At 39.0% G+C, this 15,921-nt stretch overlaps 1 long non-coding RNA gene across 1 annotated transcript in view; it reads left to right on the forward strand.

The window, feature by feature from the left end:
* LOC132647227 (uncharacterized) overlaps positions 1–15,921 on the forward strand; it is a 58,876-nt gene that overhangs the window by 38,323 nt on the left and 4,632 nt on the right. The window lies entirely within an intron of this gene.

Below are 15,921 nucleotides of genomic sequence, written 5' to 3' on the forward strand. Positions count from 1 at the left end.
TTAATGTGTAAATTTAGTTTTCATCAAATTCAGAAACTTTATGTCGTTATTTCTTCAAACATTTGTTCTGATCACCTTTCCTGCATTCTCCCGTAGGCTAACATCAACTACTTGAAAATTCTTCATGTCTCACTGTGGTAACGCTCACAATATTTGCCCTCCTCCTCCATGCACACGTTTTCTCTTGGGTTATTTTGTGTTTTAAAGTTCACCAATCTTTTTCTTCCTGCTTATCTGATGTTTCCTAATCCCATCTGCTGTGTGCATCATTGTATCTACTGTGCCACTCAACTCTACAAGGCTGAAAGACCCATGCCCCTTAAACATGGGCACACCATTCTATTCTATGAAAGTATACATAACACAGTCACAAAAATTTTAATATACTCTCATCTCCAGTATTTCTGTGTTTTTATTATTGGTTATATTTTCTTGATTTTTTTAAACCTGGTAATTTTTTACTGAATTGAAGATTTTGTAAATATGTCCATATTAGTATCTGTATATTTCTTTTTATTTCTGTAAATATTCTTGATCTTTGGAAGTTGATAATCTCATTTGATTTTCCTGAGAGTGTCCTGGATTTATGATTAAGTGTCCTGTATCTCAGGAAAGTTTCCAGCCAAGGAAATCTAGACTTTTTTTTTTTTTTTTTTCTTTACTTCGGTTACATAGATAGAGACTGATTCATTTTGACTTGCACTCTGGGCCCAGTGCGGTCCCTTCCTAAAGCTAACTTCTGCTGTTCTCCAGAGTACATTTTGAGTTGTGACCCTGAGTCATTTTGAATTATCTGTTTCCTAGATTGGCCATGAGAACAAGTGCTGTGGTCAGGTCACCCCAAGGACTGTTCCCAATGATGTTTTCCTGCTCTTCCTTGCTTTAACCACTGTAGTCGGAAGGGCATAGCCGCTGACTCATATGCAGCCTTTATTTATGCCTAGGGCCATCTGTGTAGCTTTCTTGTCTTGGACGCTGTTCAGTGTGCTCTAGCTGCCTTGGTCACTCGAGAGCCCCGTGTGTCACCTTGTCTTAGGAGACCATCAGGATCTGACAGGCTTCTTCTTCCTGCTTTGTACCTTGGCAGGCTTCTCCAGGTGAAAAGCTGTGGATGTCATCAGCTCACCTCACGTGTTCCTTCTCTCAGGAATCCCCCTCTGTGCTGCCTGTATATCATCCAAAAACAGATGCTTTAGAGAGAGTGTCCAGTTTTATAGTTTTTAAATGTGGGACAGTGAATTCCATCACTGCTGTTTTATCTTGGCCCAAATCAGAAACCTTGTGCCATTTTTAAAAGAAGCTCTTTTTTGTTGGTCTCTCTTTGCTGCCAGATAAAAGTTATATATATATATATATATATATATATATATATATATATATATCAACCATGGTTTTTTGGAAAGAAAACTGTGTCAGTGTCAAAGCACCATTGTCATTTTATAAATCCCAAAACCCTTCAATACGTCACAGCATCCTTGTGCCTTTGATTCTCCATCTGTAGAGTGGAGATGTTAAAAGATGCCATGTTATCGGACTAGATTGGAATTCTGTATTTTTATATTCTTTGTGAAATGAAAAACTTTGAACAAATGGATATTATTTTAGTTATTATTTAGCCTCCTGCAATAAAAACAAAATCACAAGAGCTTTCTATTTTCATGTGAAACAGCATCAAATACATTATTATACAACTTTAGCTACATTATTTACAAAAAAACATGCTTTTATGTTTAGGGATTTAATTTGAATACATAGTAATTGGGGGGTATAGTTCATAGACAGTGTCAGAAAATGTAGAAATTAAAGAGGTTTTTGTTACTGTTTGTTTTTAAATTTATTTAAATTTATTTTTATGAATTCACTTTGTATCCCACCTGTAGCTCCCTACTTCCTCCCCTCCCAATCCCACCCTCCCTCCCTCCCTGTTCTCTACCCATGCCCCTCCCCCAGTCCACTGATAGGGGAGGGTTAGGCCACACATCAGTGTTCAGCAGAAACAGGACTCCACATTCTATCACAATATGCAACATCAGTTAATATTTTATGGTGCTGGCTAAAGTCATAAAGAAGAAAACTAGGACATTTAATGGTAGTTTCTCTTGTAAAGCAGTCCGGAAGGACAGTATGAACATATGAAGAATAAAGAAACCCAATGGGTTGTATATATTGGATCATAACTTCTAGATCTGTGTGTCACCCAGTCACAGCAGCATGATTTCCCATGAGCACACAAGGGGCTACATCCTCCGAGTCACCCTTTAAGGTGGGTGGATGCTATGGATTCCTTACTCGAAGGTCATTCACAACTGTCCCTCATGGCAGACACTGAATTTCTTCAGATTTCCTCTGACTTGCTTACCTCAATTCTGGGGCACATACTGACTGTAGTAAATCAATAAGAACATTATATTTGTGAGAGTGATCCTTGCTGGGTGGTGAGGATAGAAAACAGTTTTTTCTTTAGGTCTGCAAGCAAACCATTGTGTGATTACCCAATTGTGCATCACTCATCCATCATAATGGTTATACTGGCACCATGACATTCTTTCACATGTCACATAGAGTTGTGAATTTTACTTATCTTCAACTTTTTCCTTAGATAAACAACTTTGACTTTTTGTTGTTGGTGTTGTTTTTTGAGACAGGATTTCTTTGTGGAGTCTTTTCTCTCCTGGAACTCTCTGTAGATCAGGCTGGCCTCAAACTCATAGAGATCCACATGCTTGTGCCTCCCAAGTACTGGATCAAATGTGTGCACCACCACCACCTGGCTTTCAGTTCTATTTTTATTAATCAATTCTTTGAGAGCCTATCCAGGCCAGTAAAAATATAAAAACAAAAATAAAATTTGAAAGATTATTAGGTACCATCATCATCTCATTGTTCATTTTAGGTTTAATCTTTATTAATGTAAATTATAAAGCTTTATTATTTCATATATTTAAATCACTTAATAAGTACTTTACAGTATTAAGAAAAATGGGGTAGCAAAAAATAAGTTTACTAGAATTTTTAGTATGAGTTTTAATATATAAAAACCAAAATTTTATTCCAGATTCCCCAGCCTTTAAGCTGCATATAAATAATTTTATTCATAAATATAAATATATACAATAATCAACTGTTTCTAATGCAATTTACCACTTAATATCAGTAATCACTCTTTAGCTGGTAGTCCAAATACTAACATTACTGTTAATTCTGTTGGGTTTTGTTTTTTTATGTTTGCATTCCAAAAATAAATGTTATTGAAGAACATGGAGGTTCAATGCTTTATAGAAAAGTTAGTCCTAACTGCAGAACATTTTCTATTTTAAACTTTGATACATTTTTGAAATAACCAATGCCATAATTGTTCTAATCATCTCTATAACCTCCTCTTCTGTGTCTCCACAATTGTATTTTGATGGCAAAATCTAGAAGTTACCTGCTATAATTATCACTTAAAAAATTATCAGGTCAACAACATATTTGGTAAGGGAGTAGGAAGATCTGGTAGGAGCCAAAACAGGAAACTAGCTCTCTCATGTTTACTTTTTATTTATATTTTAAACTTATACTTCCTAAAGATATGGACTTGTTCTGTATTTAAAACCAATTGTTTTCTGGCAAGGCAAAGCTAATTAATAACACGAACCTTAGGATTCACCAGTCTTTGTTTTCTCATTTCCCATGACTTAGATTCTTGTAGGTATAATCATGACATGAAAGACATGTTTTGTTGCTTACTTTCAACTGGAGGGAATTTTGCTGCAGAAAAGAGAGATGTATGAAGTGCTTCCTAGAAACTGATGGGTCGAGTACTGTAACACTTTAGGAAATGGAGCAAGAGCAGAACAATTGGACTGTGACATCTTCTCCAGCTGGGCCATGAGGGTATTGTCCAGCAGGCTGCTTCAGGATCAGGGGCTCCCTGACCACTTTGCAGCTCTAACAATGGGAACCCAGCCTGGACTACTGGAAGATTCAGCTGTGCTTCACAGGATCATGTCCTGGAAACCCATGGACAGACCAGTAATTACCTGGGGCATGCTATCCTCTAGGGGATCACCCCAGTATTTAAGGCTACAGAGAAAACATAAGTGTGTATGTAGCCATCGTGTCTGAACATTTCACTGGCCAAAGTGTGTCCCTGACCCACTATCCACAGGAATAAGGAGGAGATGACTTAAAGTGAGAAGGATTATCTAAATTGAGATGGATTTCACTAGTCTTCAAATTCAGGTATGTGGTCCCATAAAACTATTTTCTAGAGCTTTCTGTTGAAAGGTGCTGGGCTTAAGACTTCTCTGAGATTCTTAGCAAATGACTTTGATTTATATCTTTGACAAAAGTGTCCATATAGTTTACTTTATGATCTTTGTAGCATCTTTAACAAATATGGTTATGGAAACTCTGTCTAAATATTACTATTCATTTATGGCATTAAAACTCTAAGGAGTCCAAAATGGCCATGAGGCAGCAATGGTTTTTAATTTAAGAGAACTATCATTTGATAACACAATAGCTTATCTCACGCCTGGCTTTAAAACTTGTGGACATGCATAGCTAAATTTCATAGCAAAATAGCTATTGAGAATTTGAGGTATGTGTTTTAATTGCACATGGAGCCTTTCCTTACCCCCAGATTGGTTTTATTCTTTTGGTTACAGGAAAGCATGACTACAGAAAGCTATCTCTGTGTATTAGCAATAATGTTTTTCCAAGTGCAATCCCATACAGTGTGACATTTCAAGATGGCTGTTGACAGTAACTGTCTAGAGTTCTGAAAAGTTACCAGGATATTGAAATATTCCATCTTATCAAATGCTTCTAGATAACATGATGGCTTTTAGGTGAATGTCTCTCCTAGCCTTTGACATTTGAACATTTGTGCTCTGTTACTGGCACTGCTTGGGGAGGTCTAGGAAATGGAGCCTTTGGGAGTTCGTCGCTGGGGGATGGGACTTGATATTTCAAAATCTGGAGTCATTCCCAGTTTGCTGTTTATGCTTCCTGTTTGTCGTTTAAGATGTGAGCTCTCAGCTTGCTGCTCCAGCAGTCACACCTGCCTGTCACCAGGCTTCCTTGTGGTGACAGTGGTGGAGTTTAACCCTGTAGAACAACAAAGCCAAATAAACCATTTTTTTCCTCTAAGTTGTTTTAGCTATTGTGTGTTAAACACTAATAGAAAAGTAATTAACACAGATGATATGTATTAATACATGGTGTCACTAAGAAATATCACTTCAACTTTCCTAGAAAACTGTGATTAAAGACAGCAGATATTTTAAGTATAATCTTAAGAATTCTTTAATTTCCATCCAATGATACCATTATCAACTTTTTGCCAAATTAGTTGATGGATCAAAATATACATTTGAGGATATGTTTCTTTGTATAAATTCATTTTAGTTAAATTTTTGATGGAATTATTTTTATCTTACAAAATGAATAAAAGGAATTCTAAGCCAGCCATGGTGATAGATGCCTATAATCTACCTAATACTCAGGAAGCTGAGGTAGACAGATCACTACTTGAATACTAGTGTGGGATACAGAGAAAGTCCCTCTTTTACAAAAGAGAATGAGTGCTGGGATACGTTGGACACATGAAGGAAAGATGCAGTGACAGCCACACTGAAGGGTATACCAAGTGTTCTGTTTAGCTTTGTCAGCTTGACACCCCTTAGAGGCACCTGAGGAGGGGGCTTTAATTGAAGGAATGCCTGTATCAGTTTGGCCTGTGGGCACAGCGGTGGGGACTGACCTAGATATTGATTGACATAGGAGGGCTCAGCCCACTGCAGATAGGACCACTCTCTAGGCAGGTAGTCCTGGGCTGTATAAAGAATCAAGTATGAGGAAGCAGAAGACCCAGCAAGAAGGCTTTCTGCTTCAAGTTTCTACTTGAGTTTGAGCCTGACTTATATCAATGATGGACTGTGACTTGAAAGTATAAACCAAATGAATCCTTATGTTACTTTCGGTCAGAGGATGTTATCACAGCAACAGGGAGAAAAGTAGATTATCTACATTCTACCAGTTCTTTAATTAGACACAAATCTTGCGTTATTGCAAAGCTATTTTGAAAATGTGAATGAAATCTTCAATGTATCTTTTTTACATCAAAGAATAAAAAAAATCAATTTATTCTGGGTGACCTTGCTTAGTGACATAAACCATTTTGAAGAGCGATCAGTGCTTGAAAGGCCTAGAAGCTTCAGGTAGCTACTTGAAGTAGGCCAGTTCTGCGTTTGCTTCCCCTCACCTCTGTGTTTTCCTTCTTGATTAAAGACAACAAACAGAATTAAGCCAGCATCCAGTAGGGCTCCTGTCTGCTGGTGATTTGTACTTATCATTGCTGGCTATACAAACTTTGAAACTGCTTACCCAGACACAGCAATTGTGCAAGCCATTCCTTTTCATCTCTTTATAGGTGTGCACATATGCATCCATCTGTGTATCACATATATACATATAGGTAGATAGGGATACAGACTTTTTGTGTTTCTGTCTCTGACTCCTGCTTGGTCTGCTTTCCTGGTTGAGTCCCAGCATTTGCTCTGGCTGTAGTGCCCTAGTTTCAAAGATGTCAGTGAAAAGACTTGATTAAAGATATTTCCCCAACTTGTTAGCATTCTACTATTGCAAAAAACACTTGACAGAATTCAACTTGTAGGTGGTCATGTGGGTCAAAATTCATCAAACCGTACACTTAAAATTTCTGCCTCAGTTCTATGTCCATTTTCTTTGATTGAAATATCTAAAAGGCAAATAAATTAAAAATGAATGATAGCTGGGAAAAAGAAAATTAAATATGAAACCCAAGAGATTCAATATTGCACTACTAATATTTACTAAGAAAAGTAATAGAATAAAATTAAAAATGAAATAATTAACTTTTTTATTTCTGATAATAATTCCCAGTTTGAAATTATCCTCCCATAAGAGTCCAAAGCAATCAATGAGAAAATAAAAGAAATAAGCATCATATTTTGGCATTTTAGAATGCCAGAGGCAAAGGTTTTTTTTTTAAAGCTTTTATAAGGAATGAACAAATCACATGTAAATGCATAGAAAAAATATAAGCACAGTATTTGACAAGATTGAAGAGAATAAAGGGGGACAGTGTTTTTTAAAGCTGTGGAAGAACAGTATTTAACTGAAGATTGGGCTAAATTATTAACTACTTTTAAAAAGAAAATCAAAGAAATATGACTCTAAAAATTCTCAAAATACATACCCCTTACCTATGAAACTGGCCAGAAGGTGTACTTCCATTGAATAAATGAATAAACTTATTTCACAAACAGAAAGAAATAATAGAGGTGTGATAATTAGATGGGAGTATGAATGGCCCAATGGCAAGTTTATAGCAAGCCTAGAGACTAAACTGTTTAACTTGAAACAAGAGTTCTAAAGATTCAGACATAATCCCTGCTCTTATGTATATATGTATAATATATATATATATATATATATGCGTGTGTGTGTGTGTGTGTGTGTGTGTAGATCTGTTATAATTAATATACATTATGCTTAAATGAATTGTTGATTTGAACGAACCTGAATTTGGGATTGAGAAAAAAGCTTGAGGTGAGAAACTTCAGAGAAAAAGTGAAAATAGGAAACTGAACAACACTTCAAAATACAGAAAGAGTCCTCTCTCTGTAGCAACTATGGGCACCATTTCAGTCAGTGGTTCCCAACTTTCCTAACGCTGAAATCCTTTAATAATAGTTCCTCATGTTGTGGTGACCCCAAAACAGAAAATTCTCACATTGGCACTTCATAACTCCGATTTTGCTACAAGTATCGATTGTAATGTAAATATTTGAGATTATGATATCTGATAGGTGAGCCACGAAAGCCCCATGACCCACAGTTTGAGAACTGCTAATTTGAGTGGTTATTAGAAAAACAGTCAATACTTGAGTAACAAAAATTTTCCTATAACGTTACCAGGAAATTGACTGTGGAGTTAAGTGGTTGTGTGCCTTAGAGAAAGGCTGATAGGTGCTAAGCTCCTACCTTCTGTAGCAGGAAATCTACAATTGAGAAACTGTAATGAGAAGATCTTATCTTTACATATTGGAAAACTGTCAGTGACAATAAGTGAAAAAGTTGGTAGTTGGATCTTAGGAACAACATTTTGTGGATGAAGAGTGAAAAAAATCATCATTTTTTTAAAAGGCTTTTCCAGAGCGTGTTTATTTTGCTGCTATACAAGCAAGATGAAGTTGAAATAAGATAAACATAAACATACACAGGGATTGGAGTAAGGCTCAAACGTAATTAACCTTTGTTAGACTATTATTCACTGTATGCGTATTTGCTATTAGAGTAGTCACAGCCAGACGCAAAGAGGATAGACCCATGATTCTCTGAGAGTTCTGCTTCTCTGTACGTGGGAATTAAGGGCAATCACTGGGTCTGCTTAGAATGTGGAAGGTTCATTACTCTGTCTGTGAAAGCAACAGTGTCTGCCTGCTCACTCCACAGACGTCTATGTATACATAGAAGCTCAAGTACACAGACAGGTACCCCCTGACTTATATATAACTGCTGCCCTTCCAAAGCTGGTGGCTTCTCAACATCTAAATCTGGACTGAAATTTGGGGCAATTTTACACGAACATAGATTCACACTTACCTAATGCATTTACTTCTTCCCGAGCTTAGTCACTAGGAGGTTCCATCCATCCATCACCCATCATCCATCCATCTGTCTATCCTGTCATTTTCTAAAGAACTAAGACTAGAATGACCAGGAGACATTCTGGATGTCAGGCCTGTGGCTGTTTCTTGTTATAACCCTGGCTTGTCACTATGACTCCTTGGCTATGGTGGGTTTTCTCTTGCTGTCTGTATAAGGCAGGGAAATAGAAGCATAAATATTTAACCTTCAAAAAGAGACCCACTTACTGGAACTCTGACTGTATGTTCCAGGGTTATAAATCTTTCCAAGGTATTTCAATATGCATAAGAGAGTGAAACCACATGAATGACGGGGCTAACTTTAACCTTTGATTGTTTAAAAGCACGGTCTTTTCCTCCTTTAAGAACAGGAGGGGGCTGAACGAACACACTATTGTCAAACTCACATGATTAAATTTATCTTTTAAAGTGACCCCTCCATTTCCCCTTCTCGCATTCTAAAATGTACATCAAATCTGTCAAGGAGCTGAAAGGAAATGATATTTTATGGTGGCTCATAGGTTTTGCTTATAAAGGAGAAAAAACATTTCACTTTGTTCACACTGAGCAGGAATGAGAAGTTCCCATCTTTGACTTTCTGTCAGTGAGAAGGGGGCAGAAGCAGCACCAAGGTAAATTATGGATTCCTGCGGATTTAAGGACATTGTGCTTTTCCTAGAGTCTTCGGAGGGTTTATGTTTAATTAAAAGTATTCACTAACAGTAAAGCTTACCTGAATCAATTCACTGTGCACAGTACTGTTTTTAAAGCTGATATGAATCTAAGCTGCTGCAGAATTTGTGTGAAGATCCTTACATACTCCTACCTGAGAGGAAAGTATAGCTGAAGCTTCTGGAAGCAGGTGTTTGGGTTTAGGAGTCTCTTATGGGTAGATGGTGTCAAGTATTACATTGCTTGACCGTTAAGATGTTCTTTGCCATGCACATTGCACTGCTGAGAAAAATTGAAGGTCAAAGTGTCTGACACACTTAAAGGGACTCAGGTGGGACCTAGGGACATGTAGAAAAACCACGATTGTATTTCACTAGACTCTTTCCATCTTTTGATTTTTGTTTGAACTACTTCAGGTGAATGAAGCCATCACTGTCTCTGACCTCAGGAAATTTAGATTATTTTTGCAGTGCTGTGCTCAAAATGTAAGCTCTCTCCCCTAACCTGACTTTTCATTACACTCAAGACATCTTACATTGTGGTATCTTTATAAATTTATTATATTTGTCAGCCACACCCAGTAAATCCTGCAGCATTTAGGATTTGTCCCCTCCTGACCTGGGGATACTGCTGCTTCTACTCTTTCCCTCAACATCCTTCCCATTCTGCAACTCTATATTAGGCAAGGTTATCTATAATGAAGGAACCAATTGAATAGGTAGATAGGTAGAAATGGAGAGAATTGGGGGGTATGGAGGAAAAAAAAAGGAGGTAGAGGAGCAAGAAAAGAGGGAAGGGAGAATGATAAGAAGAAGGAACAGGGAGAGAAGGAAGAAAGGAGTAAAAGAGGAGGAGGGAAGTATGGAGACAAGAAAGGGCAGAGGAGGAAGGGAAGAACAGTGGAAGGCATGAAAAAAGAAAGGAAGGAGGAGGAGGAAGAAAGGAATCAATCAAGGAACCAAGAGAAGGAAGGAGAAAAGAGAAAATAGAAGGGAGAAGGAAAATAAGGAAGGGGAAAGGGAGGCAAAAGTAAGGGAGATGAAGAAAGAAGGCAAGAAGAAAAAGCAGTCGAAAGAAAGGAGGGAGGGAATGGTGGAGGAAGAAAGAAATGATTAAAAGAACTAATGAATGTATGAATGAAAGGGCATCTGTTACTTGCAAATTAGATAACCATAAAAATTCATGCTTTAATTGAATATGAGTTCAAAGACCTAAGAACAAGGCTAATTGTGTAATTGCCAGACTGAGGGCAAAGGCCTTTGAACTGTATGGTGGAAAGGGGGCCACTGGTGGTGTTGTGTGTGTGTGTGTGTGTGTGTGTGTGTGTGTGTGTAGACCCTAGACCTGGAACTCAAATGTCTATTATGTCCATTGGTAAGGCAGATTGATGCCTCAGTTCAAGACAAGAGAAAAAGAGATGGAAAATATTTCCTTTCTTTACTCTTGCATTCTCCCAGGCTCTGAAGAGATCGAAGATGCTGCCTACATTCGTGACAGCAGATCATTTTCATTCTGTTTTCTGATTTAACTGTTCATCTTCCCTGAAATGTGCCCATAGTCATCCTTTAGCCCTGTCAAATCAGCACTCACCGATGTAATAGTTATGTTTTGATTTAGAGTCTGTAGAGATCTTTTTGAAACATATATGATGTCTTGCTTTGAATTTCATCAAGGAGTTCCATGTGTTTAGATCTTAGGTTCTCTGCCATTGACACAAGATCCTGCATGGTCTGGCTGTTTCTCTCTTCTTGTCCTACTGCCCTTGGCCCTTTCTACACTGACCCTCCTTAGTTTGTGAGCACCATAGGGCCTTTGACCATCTGGGCTTTTCAAGTAGGTGTTCCTCTGTGGTGGATGCTCTTTCCTCCCTAACTCTATTGAATTTCTGGATAAATCTCTATCCTTAGATACTTGTTAAAAGTCTACGCCATTCAGGAGATCCCCCTTTCTTCCTGAAATTGGCCATTGTCCCATTCCTCTATTCCCTAACTCATCCTAATTACATCAATCAAAATCTGTAATTAGCTTGGCCATATCACTCAGTTGTCCTTAGTTGTCCTGTCTGCTAATTTTCTATGACAGAACAAAGGAAGCTCTGAGAATTTAGAGTCATTACCTACCAAATGGCTTCATAGCTTTCACAGATTTTCCTAAACAGGGCAACTGTGGAGAACCTTGAACTCATAATCCACTCTGAAACCTACCCAAACCTTGCCAGTTGTTTCTCGTTGAATGTGCTCCACCGGCTTTGGATTGCCAGCGTCTGGCAGTGGCTTCTTCCTAAAGAGAAGACACAAAACCCACCCAGAGCTTCTTCTCTAATGAAGAGTGTGCTGTGTCCCTTGAAATGGTTGCTCACTTGCGTTTTCTTTTGGTCGTTGTACAGCAAACACGTGCTCAGGACCTGGTTTGTGCCCTACCTGCATTTAAACTCCAGCCTCTCCTCTTACTACTTATGTTATGTTGAGTCAATATTTCATCTATTTACTTCGTATTTTTCATATGCCGAGAGACAGTAAATCATACCTACTTCATTAGAATTATTTTGAAGTTCTGATGAATTAGGGTCTGCAACTTCTTTATGTTAGTATAAACAATGGTACTACCACCCCTAAAAAAGAGTAATAATACCCTCTGTTGAAACAGGGTCCATGAAAAAACTATGTATGGAGAGTTTTTGAGAACCCATGAGATAACCCCAAGGAAATAAGGCAAAAAGTTTGTAATCTGTTTCTTCATAACATGGGTTGTTCTTGAAATGTGTTTTCGTGCCCCTCCCAGGTGTAATAAAAGGGAGTGGGTTTTAGTTTTCATTACTCAACATGGTACCCATTATTACTCAGAATGATGTTTCCAAGCATGAGGCTTCATCATGACCATAGTATACAGCCTAAAGTCATGTGTCCTTGTCCTAGTGACTGTATATAGCTTTGGACTCACGTGAACTTTGTTCATATGACTTTGCTGAACACCCGGAATGCCTTCAGGATGAAAATTGTTTGATGCCCTGAATAAAGATGGCTATTGCCTGAGACTTTAGTCCACTTCACTTTCAGGCTCTCCTCTCCCACGTTCACTCTGCCAGCTAGAGTGGTGACAATCCTTTACTTTTCAGAGACTTGCGGGCCTCTGGCATATTTTCCTAGTCTCAGTCTCACACCATTCTCCCAAGGCTCTAAGAACATTGGTCAAGAGAGGCAAGACAGATGGTAAGAGCCAGAGTTTGGGAAGAATTGTTGTAAAGACACTGTCTTCTGGAAGTGGCATGGTCATTGTGCATAGGGAACTCAGCAGCTCTGGTTGTCTGCACAAGGTTTGCGCAAGGTCAAGCCAATCAACATTCTACCATGGATATGGGAGAAACTCACGGGGCCCTGCAGCTACCTGGAAGTTTTTGGTAGTTGATGGCTGCTAGGGAAGGCAGGGTCATTTTTCTTTAAGTGTGTGAACACTTGGAGGTTGCCCATGCTCCTATGGATGGCCCTGTATCCACGTGCCTGCAACTAGCACTAACAGGGCTCAGAGAATTATATATAAACAAGGGATAGAATATGAAGATGTGTGGTGGATATAAAGGCAGTCTTGGAGAAGATGAAGAGGGGGAGAGAGAGAGCTGTTTAATACAAATTGCATAAATATATCATCTTCTCTATCTACCGATAATTAAAATGTTCTTCTCTGACCCTTTTCCTGCTTGGTGAGTGGAACACTTCTGAAGCCTGGTTCTTACGGATTTGCCCCTGAGCTTGGTGGCCCTTACACGTGTCTCAGCACTTAGATTCACTATAGATGTGCTGTTTACCAATAGATGAAAATGTGTGAATGATGAAATAATTGGGGGATTTCTCTAGATTCAACCTCTGTCCTGGACACTGTAGCTTCTGGGTGTCTTGAGTTCTGCTTTGCACAGCTCCTTCGTGCTCTTGTTAGCATCTCTCAGCTGGTCCTTTGCTTGTCTCTTCCCTGCTTTAACTGGGCACAGTTGTTTTCCTGACACCATTACAGCCCTTCCTTAAGGCTCAACTTTTATTCGAATTGATTTTCCTTTGTTAAGAGAATCCTAGCCACTAGATTAACACAGATCCACCTTTCTTTTGGCATTTCCCCCCCAGTTTCTCCGAAAACTTAAATTGACCTTTCAGTTTCTCAATGCAGAAACCATACCTCAGAAGTTCTACTTTTTAATCAGTGGAGTTTAACATGAAAGTCTGACCTCTGAGCCAAACCTTTAAACACTTGACTTCACAATTTATTACTTCTGCAGTTACAGCTATTAGCCCAGCCCTGGGAACAAGTGAGTTATCTAAAACACATTGTTCACCTGCTGCTGTTATTAAGACAGCTACAGGCCTACATGGCACGGAGCAACCCATCATCCAGGCAGACAGCACAGTGACACGACCTGTGCTTACTGTGCGCACTCCAGATAGTTCGGACCACGGCCTCGTGCCCTGTCAAACACGCCATGATAATCAGATTTTGGCAAAACACAGATCTTTGGAGATGAGCTTAGTTATGCACATTAATTCTGCCTCTGATCTTCCGGAAGTAAATACAGTCATCATTCAGACTGGATAATCAAACTCTTTGATTTGAAGTCTCAAAAATTTCAGCAGAAGATCAAACGACAGAAAATTAATTCTTTTCTTTGCATTTATACAATGCACACAAGGATAACTTAATTTATGACTAAAGGGATAAAATTGCTTCTTTTGTGTGTGTGTGTGTGTGTAGGTGCACTTGGTAGTCAATATAATCATTCCTAGAGGCAATTTCAATATGTGTTAACAATGGATTTCACACTTAGCAAGATCTGCATCCCAAAATATTTTTTAAAAAACTGAGTATCTTTGGCCGCTCAAAGTGTTAAGCTTCCATCAGTGGAGAATTTACTTATGAAAAATAATGCTACCCTCCAGTAATGCAGAACAAACACAGCAAAGGAATGATAATTAATTTTTAAAAGCAATAATAATTATCCTCTGCCAAGATCTGTTTGGAAGACTTGGCATGACTGTCACGGGAGTACAGAAGCACAGAGAGGGTAATCATCTTCCCAGACAGCACACAGTGAAGGCAGAATCAAGGCTGGTGCCCACTCATCTGATGTCGACTCCCTGCTCTTCTGTCTCTGGGGCTGCAGAACAGTCAAGTTCATGGTTTCACAGCGTCAGCCACTCATGTTGAATTGCAGAAGCTGAAAACATGTTGGACTAGCAATGTTAGTAGTTCGTAATTGTACTAAATATCTTGAAAATAAGCAATAAGTGTACATTAGGGAGTTTTGGTATAAACACAAAACATTTAATGGTAGTTAACTTTGGACCCTCTTTTCTCTAGAACTATTTAGTTTTGATTTTTATTTATTTTTTAACTGTATTTTCATTGTTTGAAAATTTCATACGTGGATATAATTTGTTTTGATCAAATACCATTTCAGATCTGTCCTTTCAAGTTCCTCTTCTACGCCCCTGCCACTTTTCTTTCTTTAAAAAAAAATCTATCTTTTTAAAAAAATTTTATTTTCTATAATGTATTCACTTTATATCCTGATTGTAGCCCCCTCTCTCTGCTCCTCCTGATCCCACCCTCCCTCTTTTCCCCTATCCCTCTTCTCTAAACCACAGAAATAGGGAGACCTTTTCCCTACCATCAGACCCTAGCCTATCAAGTCTAATCAGGACTTCCTAGATCATCTTCCTCTGTGGGCTGGCAAGGTTCATGTCAGAGCAGGCTGTCTCTTCTCTCCTTACTAGGGAGCCCATGTGGAGACCGAGCTGCCTATAGGCTACATTTGAGCAGGAGGTCTAGGTCCTTTCTGTGAATGGTCCTTGTTTGATGTATCAGTCTCTGCAGGCCTCTCTGGGCCTAGAATTTTTGTTCTCCTTGTGGAGCTCCTGTCCCCTCTAGGTCCTTCTATCCTCCCACCACCACCTCTTCCATAAGACTCCCCGTGCTCTGCCCAAAGTTTGTCCCTTCCGCTTTTCACTCCCAGCTTTATGTCGTATGTTTACAAACCTACCGAGGCTATTTAATGCTCCCTATATGTGCCTGGATGTGGGGTCACCCCCTGTGTAGTCTCTCCAGCACCACAGGCTCAACGAAACTAACCGGTGCTCCACTGGCAGCCACCAATCGCCAACAACTCCTCAGCTAAGGACAGAACTTTGTGCACCGCGCTCCTATCCATTTGAAATTTGGGTTGATTTAATCATACACATCTTCGATATGTTGTAGCTGTGTCTGTGCGTTCACGTGTGCAGCAGGCCTGGCATGCCCAACAAATGCTGTGCTCCTGCAGATGCCCACTACCTCTGGCTTTTAAGGCTTTGTACATCCACCTTCCAAGATTTTTCCCCCCGAGCATAGAGTAAGGTATACCATATAGATGTCCTATTTAGAGCAGAGCACTCCATGATCGCTTATTCTTTACAGTTTGACCAGCTGTGGGTCTTGGGATTAGTAGCAATCTGCAGCAAAGGAGAAGCTTCTGTCATGAGTTTCCAGAGACGTACGAATCTATGGATATTGATGTAGGTAAGAATAGCCAGTTTATTACTATACCCATTTA

The sequence above is a fragment of the Meriones unguiculatus genome, chromosome 14 (assembly GCF_030254825.1).
Source record: "Meriones unguiculatus strain TT.TT164.6M chromosome 14, Bangor_MerUng_6.1, whole genome shotgun sequence".
NCBI classification, from domain to species: domain Eukaryota; kingdom Metazoa; phylum Chordata; class Mammalia; order Rodentia; family Muridae; genus Meriones; species Meriones unguiculatus.